This window comes from Ixodes scapularis, unplaced genomic scaffold (assembly GCF_016920785.2).
Source record: "Ixodes scapularis isolate PalLabHiFi unplaced genomic scaffold, ASM1692078v2 PGA_scaffold10__122_contigs__length_95168666, whole genome shotgun sequence".
In the NCBI taxonomy this organism is placed as follows: Eukaryota; Metazoa; Arthropoda; class Arachnida; order Ixodida; family Ixodidae; genus Ixodes; species Ixodes scapularis.
Genome location: NW_024609836.1, coordinates 409837 through 419985, shown reverse-complemented (window position 1 = coordinate 419985; position 10149 = coordinate 409837). Strand labels below are relative to the sequence as shown.

Genomic DNA, 10149 nt, shown 5'->3' with positions numbered 1-10149 from the left:
TTCGAACCAAGCCAACCACACACACGACGAAGCCTCTCCGCCTCGCCTCAGCAGCGATGCACACATGGGCGAAGGCCCCGGAGGCCGCACCGCCTGCACGGATGGCACGAACGCCGCCCACACATGTGTGACTCCTGGACAACATAACTACGCAAAGATATATATTGGTACTATTGTTATGACGCATGATATTTGCTATTAGTCTTTGAAAACAGTAAACAATTGATGAATTGTCTAAAAATTTGTAAGGTCACGTGACATTAACTTTAAAACAACAATGAAATGTAGCCTCTTTATTTTTACACCCTATATTTACTTATAAGAAAGCATAATATGTGCATAGAAACAAATGATCTTTTTATATTATAAGTCACGTGACCTTTTGCGTGGATGGAGCCTTATCTCCTCCCGACTTGGCTAGTGTCCCCGCGCGTGGATGTAGCCGCGGCCATTATCGAAATTCGAAAATTTGGGCAAGTACACAACACGTGGCCATATTCTCAGAAGTGCCGGCGTTCCCGGCAGCCGCCACGGCAAGCACCCTGACAAAGATTGCCGCGGCGGACCGGGCCTGGAGACCAATTCCCGTAGAATTGGGTCACCGAGGTCACTCCGGGCACTTTGTACTTCATGTTACTGCAGCATTATGTGGTCCGCAGAATCCAGGGGTAGCAACAACAGGACCAATAGGAGTGTAGATAACAGCCAGTTCGTCCCAACATTTTGTAAAATACATTTTCATAAAGGCTTCGTGCTTCCCGATTGCCGTTGGTCACTCAGTTGGCAAGTAACCAGCACAGAATGCACTCCTGCACAGTCTCCAAAAAGATTGAAGTCGTCGACTGATATCGGGAGGCAATGTCAGCCACACCTCTCGTCATTTCAAGATCGACAGGAAGCAAATACGTGAGTGGGACTCTAAATACGAAACCCTGAAGCAACTAAACTACGGCAAGCAGAAGATGAAGAGGAAATTCACGAATGGGGCGCCCGTCTTCAGTGAGGAGGTGGATGACACACTGTTTGAATACTTTCAAAGGGAGCAAGATGCCGGCCAGGCCGTCAGCAACCGGCTCCTGGCAGACGAGGCACTGAGGATAGCTGAGAGTCTCAATCTCGGCAACTGCGAAGCGTCAGCACAGTATATCAAGCGATGGAAGCAGCGATTTGTGGTGACTATACGTACGACTACCAACGACAGCCAGAAGGTCCCTGCCGACTGTGATGAAGCTGTCACTGCATTCCGCTCTACAATTGCTACTTTGCAAGCACGGCACGACTACACGCCGTTCAACATCTGCATGGACCACACCATGGTCAGAATGGACAACCCAGCAACCCGCACCAATAATGCTGCTGGTGAAAACAGCATCTGGATCGCCAACACCAGCTGCGCCCGTCGAGGCTTCACCGTCGCACTGGCAGCTCGTGCGTCGGGGGCGAAACTTCCGGCACTTGTCGTACTCAAGGAACCCACAGGGAGGATCCATGCCCGTGCGTTCATGGCGCTCCGCATACCAAGTAAGTTTGGCGCATTTCCTAACAAGTTCCGCTTCGTTTCGTTGACTGTGACGCGGTTCCTTCGAAAGATGAAAGCATGGCAAGAGCAACAAATTTGTAAAATTTGACGCTTTTTTTTTTTTTTTTGTAGAGACGGCGTTGGAGATGGGGTATATAAAGCGTGTTCGAAATAAACTTTGCAGCCGAGTTTGAGACGTTGCCTCCTCTTTTACTACCTTCTGTTGTGTTCTCTTTCTGCCCCAGTCTCAGGTTTACAATCACGTTCACGTATTGGAACAAGTCGTTTAAGGACTCGCTTCGTACGTCATGAGCGGAGTTCATGCGGAAGGGAGGCAAGACACCAAAAGGGAACCTCCGGAAGCTTTCAAGGCAGGATGTCCTCAACTTCGTGTCAAAGGCCTGGGCAGCTGTGGCCAGTGTTGTCAACCGTAGGGTAATTACCCTATTTGTAGGGCATTTTAGGCATTTATGGTATATTGTAGGGCTGTAGGGCCGTCCGGCCATTTCCCCGCCAAAAGTAGGGTATTTTCAGACGTTGCTTCTTCAACGGCGAGCATAAAAAAAAAAAAAAAAAGTTGCCGCGCAAGTTTTGCATAGCTTTACAACCCGTGTGCTGCCACACCACAACATCATGCAAAACGAAAGAATCCAAGTTGCAAGACGTGCTAACTGAGAGCACCACACACCAAGTTGGAGTATGTAGGCTCCCTAAGTTGAAGAGTATTGGAGAGCTAGAGCAAGTGGGAGAGGTGGGAGGAGGTGGAGTTGCACTTAGGAAGTTTGGAGCCAGAAGAGGTATCTTCCCAGTGGAAATGGTCCTGTCGATTTTTTTCTGATGACTGGTCCATCCGGCGGTCCTTGTTACACCTGCGAAACACGTGGCACGCAGACGGAACCATCCCGAGCCCATTAGGACGGGTCCATATCGCTTGAGCGAATGATGTTTTAGCGAACAGTGACATTTGAGCGAATCGACGTTGTAGCGAATAACGGGGGCCGCGCTGCGCTTACGCCGCTTCGCGGCGACAGTCTGCGGCGGCTCATTACAAAAACGTGAACCCATTTGGCCCACCCGAAAACGCCGCTTCGCGGCGTCAGACTATTGTGTCATTCGGTGAAACGTGGGCGTTCGCTAAAGCGTCATTTGATCAAGTGAGTCCATCCCGGGGACTGGAGGCGTTCACTTGAGCGAACGACGTTTTAGCGAACGAAGCTGAAACAATGACGTTTCATCGAATGACATTTTAGCGAATTCGGAGGAGCCGCCGGTTTCCTATCCTCCCATGGGGTAAAAGCCTGGTTTGTCGAAATAGTACCTTAGTTTGACGAATCCCTAGGCGGTACACCCAAAGAAGCTAATATACCGTTCGGATTAGCTTCCTTTTGTAATGAGCCGCCTTGTCTGGCGCCGCGAGTGCTGGTTCCGCGTAGCCCAGTTTTTAATTTCACGACAAATCGACTAAACATGTTGGTTGGGGATGTCTGTGCGCTCGCTACATCACTGTTGTGCTGATGCTACACAGCGCACATGCAAGATGCAAGCATGGTGTTCTAGAATAACGCAGGTATGCGCGTGAATGCATGCCCTGTCGCTTTGTACTGTATTAATATTACCCTGTATCATCATAATCCATGCAAGAAGTATTATTTAAACAAAGATTTGCCTCGTAGGGTAAAACGTAGGGTAATAAGAAACATTCGTAGGGTAATGTAGGGTTTTCTGGACGCTGTCGTCGGGTATTTTCGAAAAATAGGTTGGCAACACCGAGCCGTGCCCGAAGACATGATCGCCCAATCTTTCAAGGGGTGTGGCATCGGTAGCAAGGATGGCTACCTGCACAACGGACTCGCAGGCATCGGAGCACCAGCAGCCTGCTCCAATCCCGAAGGTGCCAGCGATGAGTGCGTAGACCTTGTCTTTTGCAGTGATTCCGAAGAGTCATTTGACAGATTTAGTGATAACAAGTGAATAATGACGTCTACCAATCATCTGTACAGCGGAAATAAAAAAGCCAGGCTGGCTGCTTTCTCTGTTTCCACGGCTCTATGAGGCTCTTCATCAGCCGCCATCTTGATTTTGCCGCATGAACCTAATAAGCGCCCATAGTTGGTTTCTATGCGTATTTCAATAAAATGGGGGTGGGCGCTTCTTCGGTACTTTACGGTAGTCATTTCTTGATTATACAGTGCGACTGGACCTAAGCAAACCATTAACACTGTAATTAAAGGTAAAAGAAATTTCAAGGTAATTGTAATGGCTCAAGTTAACATGCACAAATTCTGGCAAAAGAATAATGATCACTACTGTTTAGCAGACTACGAAGCAAAAAGAGATATTCATATTAAAAATAGCGCAAAAGAGACGGGACAAAAAGACGAAGAAGCACACAGGACAAGCGCTAACTAGCAACTGAACTTTATTGAAAGCTTCCAACTTTGCTATCGCCATGCACGCTTAGTCTTGTATCAACAGAAATAGGGCGTACCGCCAAATCTGCACATTCATACCGCCCACCACCTGTTCCAAAAAGTCAGCAAAACAGCTACATCACCCCGCCGCACAATCCGAACGAGGAAAGGAATAGAAACACGCCACGTTAATATCAATTTATCAATTTAGAGTGGGCTGAGTTTTGACTCAGCCCACTCTTAATTGATAAAGAGGGGCATCGCCTCGCTCTGCCTCCGGTCGGCTCTGTTGAAGTCCTGTCCGCATGTAGTTAGTGAGAGTTTTGACCTCCAGACACTTCGCTTGGAACACTCCGGGTTTCCCTCGGTTTTAATCCAGGGAGTTGCGGAATCCCTTCTAAAGAAGTTGAAATGCTCTTCCATTGTACCTAAGAGGAAACCAAAGAATTTGGTAGTGCTACCTTACGTCCATAAGGTGTCGTACAATCTGAAAAGGATTGCATCAAAGCTCGACGTGGATGTTGTCTTCACTGCCCCGTGCAGATTGTCAAAATTGTGCGCTATGGTGAGCGGGCCGAAAGTGAACAAACCTGTTTGTAGCAAGAAACACCTGACAAAGTTTTGTACCTTGTGCCACTGAGGTGGTTTACAGACTTCCTTTAACGTGTGGTCGTGTCTACATAGGGCAGACGGGACGTTGCTTAAATGATCGACTTCGAGAGCATGCGGCTTCTCTTGGCAACAATTACGGTTCCCACTTACCGGGGCATTGTAAAACTTATGGTTGTTCCCCCACGCTGGACGGTGCGCAGGTGGAGGGACGTAACAAAGGAAGGAGGGAACGAGAGTTGCTGGAGGTGGCAAAAATACATGCTTGTGACAAAGACGTTTGCATAAGCGTCGCATCGGTGTATATGCAGCCAAAAGAGTACAGTTTCATTAACACTATCTAACTTGATAATATTAACGCGGCGTTTTTTCTATTTCTTTCCTCGTTCGGATTCTGCGGCGGGGTGATGTAGATGTTTTGCTGACTTTTTAGAACAGGTGGCGGGCGGTATGAATGTGCGGATTTGGCGGTAAGCCCTGTTTCTGTTGATACGAGACTAAGCGTGCATGGCGATAGAAAAGTTGGAAGCTTTCAATAAAGTTTAGTTGCCAGTTAGCCCTTGTCCTGTGTGCTTCTTCGTCTTTTTGTACCGTCTCTTTTAGGCTATTTTTAATAGAAATGTCCACTACCAACTTGCCCAGCAGACCAAGCTTTTACAAAAAGAGATCATGTTTGACGGGCTGACCTCGTCGCAAAAGAAATACAAATTTGCTAATTTAAGGAAACAAAAAACACAAAATACAGAAACCTACAAGGTACAAAATACTCAACTTGACATTAGTTGCCGCCGCATGCATGCTAACACCCCGGCTCCCACATTTCAGGTAGGACTTCCCTTTTTTCAAACGTTCACTGTTCTCTTTCTTTTTTTGCGCAGTCAAGTTTTTAGAAATACTCGCACAAGTTTTGTCTTCACATCATGACACCCCGAAAAGCAGTTCGAAAAGGTAAGGGAACCTAAAATAGGCATCCTCAGACTGTCTAAGCAAACTGTATTCGAAAGCAGCTGTTGCTCATTGTGTCTAAAATAAGTCTTGGCTCGCTCAAGCAGCAGCATCACAGATGCTGAGGGCATTACCAGCCTTATGTTTTCTTTGTTGTATGACTTCAATTGCGTCAACCTATTAGCTGGATTGCAGCTACATATGGCGCCAACACAGCCTGTACACAACGAAAACCTGTCTATGACACTCCGAACTACACCCAAATATTCTAAAGACTCCTGCTCTGGTCAAGTGAGTTCAAGCACGTCTTCTGGGACATTGGGCTCAATCTCCTCGACTGACTCGGCAGAGCAATGCTTTTGCTGCAATCCTGTCAGCAAAAATCCACTCTCCTCAGCATAGCTCCCATCCTTGTGCGGTCGCAGGACAAGCTCTGACTGCGCACTTTAAGTCACATGGGCATGGTACTCGGTTTTTGGATCTCAGAGAGTTCTCCAAAGCATCTGGACTCAGGCAGCTTAATTAAACAAATAAAAGTCCCTTTTCATTCAAGAAGGGGTCCTGCAGTTCAAGAGCTGATGTTGTGGCAAGGATAACTCCTGTTTGAATAGGCTTCCACACATGCTGCACTGCATTTCCAAAGGACAATGTTGCAAACAACTCAATCGTGTCTCTGAGAAATGGAAGAGACTCATATTTGTTTGAATCAAATCTGCTCAGTGCGAGTTTGGTTGTTTGCAACCTCACGATGCGGAACCATTTAAAAAATGTCTCAATAAGCCACGCTGTTGTCAGAGCATCTTTCGACATCTGGTTCTTTTCGACCAGAAGACAGATAGCGGCTGCTGTGTCAATATTGAAGAAAGAAAACGCAAGCCCCACTTTCATTTTCTTGTAATGGCCAGGTTCCACCCATGACTCCTTCAAGTGAGGAGCCAACTTAAGCTCGGAGGTTTTAACCAAGCCTATGAGCAGCTTCACACAGTCCAGATTCACCTCATTGCTAACATGCCCATGTTCATCATCCACACTTTGAGGTAGATAATTAGACTACCCTCCCGTGAGATGGTTTCTCAGGTTTTTAAGCAGGTGTGGTACATCAGCCATGAAGTACAAGTTTCTTGACACGTCGCAAGAATGAGGGCAAGAAACAATGCGTAGACCATTCTTGTTTACAACAATGCCAAACAGCTTCCATAGGCCCAAGCATCCTCCTCCCATGTTGCTGAACACAGCATCCACAATTATGCCAATGCGAGCACACTGCTTCAGGATGTCAACGATTACCTATTTTCCAGTGTATAAGTCGCAGTTTTTTTTCAAACATTTTTCTTCGTGCGACTAATACAACAATGCGACTTACTTTAGATTTGTTTCTTAGGTGCGACGACATTTTTTTTATACGCTGCGCGCCATTTTTTGTAGAGCACCATAACAGCGTAGCCATGGGCGGTGTTTCTTCCTCCAAGAGGCGCTGCTGTCACCGCACTGTTTTGACTCGGAATGAGAGCTAGATATTTTCATTTTTATGGTTTCTCCGAAGCGGCTCAATGCGCATAGGCAAGACGGTGAGAATAAAACTTTTACAGCATGTTATTGATGTTGCTCAATTAAGCCATGGTTCTGTATTCTTTTGCATCAGTCCAGTAACACTGAAAAGTAAGGGGGCTGGTATACACGCATTGCAGAATATTTTCTCAAGTCTTTCTTAGTTTCCGTTTGATGAGCAGTTTTTTTATGCCACGCTCCAGCCGTGTTGCTACATGTAAAAGGAAGGATTTTGGCTAGCCAATCTTTTAGAGGTACCAGAAAAAAATATGTCGTTTATCTTTCTGCCTGCGCATCGATGCTTGCGTCGTCTCCAGGACTTCGCCAGGCCTAGTGCTCCAAAGCTTGGTTTGAGTGTCTAGCTCCTTAAACCTTTGTTCGCTCGGCATGCGTCCGCTCGAATAAAGTCGACTACGCTCTCATTTTGCGCATTTGACATCCTTTTGCTGTGAAACACTCGATTGCCCCTGCCAGACAGCACCATACTATGGGTATTTCTCACAAGTCGAAATGTACAACAAACATTAAGTGCGATCTAGCAATTGTGCGAAACTCTGATTTCGCAATACCAATGCGCGTAAACTGAAAAAATCATAGCGTGGACCATGCAAAGAGGTGCAACTTATATACCAACTTTTCGACGAAAACGGCTCAATATATGAATGTGTGACTTATAGTCGGGGAAAATACTTACCTCTTTCCCACTCATAGCACTGAAAGACTTTCCAGTAAAATGGTATGCAATAGTCTGCTTCCACCTTATGGTCAGTCAGCCAAGCATAAATACAGGGCCGTGTCTGGCAAGACGCTTTTCCGGGATGCTACCATCCGCAAGAAGAAGGGTTGGCTTGCCCAAGATCCTTCCAGTTGATGGGTCGTAAACCAGACTTGGCGACAGCTCAATTTCATCAATCATTAGTGACACATGGCGTTCATCTGGGGACATCATGCTGACCTGTAAAATTGAAGAAAAACATTTATTAATGAATTTAAATGTTGCAAAATCCCGCCTTTTCGCCCCCCCATTTTGCAAAGAAGTGACAGTGATAGCTGTGCCATGTTCGCGCAATGTGGTAAAAATGTCGCCGCAAAATGTGGACACAATGGTGCAGACTGTTTCTTTTACTGCAATGTTGGTGAGATGGTGCTGCATCATACCACCATCAATCAGTGTTTGCAAATTCTATATATGCTAGTCTTGTGCGAGTAGTGGATTTTGAGTTCGAAGCGAATACTGGTTTTGGCCAAATATTTTCGATTCGAATATCGAATAGTTTTTCCATGCCTTCCACTACCATAGCGTAATGCTTGGACGAAAACCCAGCTAACTTGTGAAGGTTGTTCCACTTGTTCATTAATAGGCTAAGTTTATCTATATTTTTAAAATGTGTCTTCATAAGGTCTGATGTCTTGGGATGGTAAGTAAACAAAGAATTTGACATAAAATGAATCCTATAGAGATGGCCACCTATACCCAATTGAGTGAATTTAAAAAGTTTGCTATATAAAATACGCCTTCTTTAATCTCAAGTTAAAAAATAAATAATTGCACATGTTGAACGCAGGTTGTAAGGGCATCTCTGCCTAATATAACACCAACTCATGTTTACAAACAAACCGGAGCGCCCCAAGCGGACGCCTCCGGCGCCGCGCATGCGCGGTGGGCAAGAAGCCCGCCGTCGCCCATAAACAAACCATTGCATTGCGTTGTTTTCGGCGTCGGTGGGAGTCCCCGTGCTCTTTTTCGCGTTGAAATTGTTGATTTTACGTCCTCCTAACAATGTCTGACTACTTGAGCGGCTTCAGCAAAGTTAACGAGGCAAAACTTTACGTGAATAATCTGACATGCGGCGATTCATTTCACGTGGACGCCGCAGAATGGGCGCTAAAGCCTGACTCGCACGATGAGATTTATCTCGCTATTTTCAGTCGCGCAGTCGCTCGGGCTGCAAAAGCGTGCACCGTAGGTGAGATGGTGGACGTCAATACTGAAAACCGCAAGTAGAATCGGGCATTACAAGTCGGTGATGGCCACTGATAACGATCAACATCGTCTTGTATCTGTTTACACTTAGCTCCCAACCAACCTTCAAATGTGTTTTGAGGCCTGCACTTAGTTCTTATCGCAATTACCGGGTCAACGTTTGGTTTACGGGCCGCTGTCGTTTGAACGAGCTGACGACAAAAAACATACAAGTTTGAAAGAGCAGACGACAGTTCGAACGCATGCGAAATAGAGTGCGGACTAGAAGCACCGCGTCCCGCGTCCACAAACCTTTAAAATGTCACGTTGTCGGCGTCTGTGTGAGTCTGCAACTCTTTTTCGCGTTGGAATTGTCGAATCTACGTCCCCATCGCAATGTATTACCATTTTAATCGCCTGAGCGAAACTATCAAGGCTCGTTACACCGATAAACTTTGCGTAAATAATTTGACGTGCGGCGATTCATTCGCGTGAACGCCACAGAATGGACGCCAAAACCACGATGAGAATCTTCTAGATATTTTCGGTTGCGACGTCGCTCGTGCTGCAAAAGTGTAGAAGGTAGCGACGATGATTGACGTCGATACTGAAATTCGGCAGCGGAAACAGACCAAGCGTAACAAGTCGGTGATGGCCACTGGTACCAACGATCAACATCTTGTATGTACTGTTTACACCGAGCCTACTTAAGTCGTTTGAGGAATTAGTTCTTATTGCAATCACCGGGTCAAAGTTTGGTCTACGGGCCGCTTTTGTTTGAATGAGCAGACGACAAAAAGCAGACAAGTTCGAAAGAGCAAACGAAAGGTCGAACGATCAGGCGGCCGTGTGAATTTGAAGACGCACTGAACCCGCGGGGGGACCGGACAACTTGGCGGTTTTCTCTCGTTAATGTTGGAACAAAAATACATCTGGCGACCACAAAGTGTTGCCCGCACAAGCAATCGTAGTTCGACAGCGTCTGGTTTACCCTTTTCACGGCTACTATCCACGTACTCGGACGAACGGAGCGGGCAGAAACACATGAAAACTGATCTCAAACCTTTCCAGACTCTTTTGGCACCACCCCCGTCGCAGCATTTTGACGAGAACGCAGGTTTTTTGTCTGGTTTCTCCGAAAAGAACACAAGAAT

At 46.4% G+C, this 10149-nt stretch overlaps 1 pseudogene; it reads left to right on the top strand.

Annotated features, from left to right (window-relative positions):
• Window positions 1-801: 801 nt before the first annotated feature.
• LOC120849967 lies at window positions 802-1628 on the top strand (annotated as a pseudogene).
• The last annotated feature ends 8521 nt before the right edge of the window (window positions 1629-10149 follow it).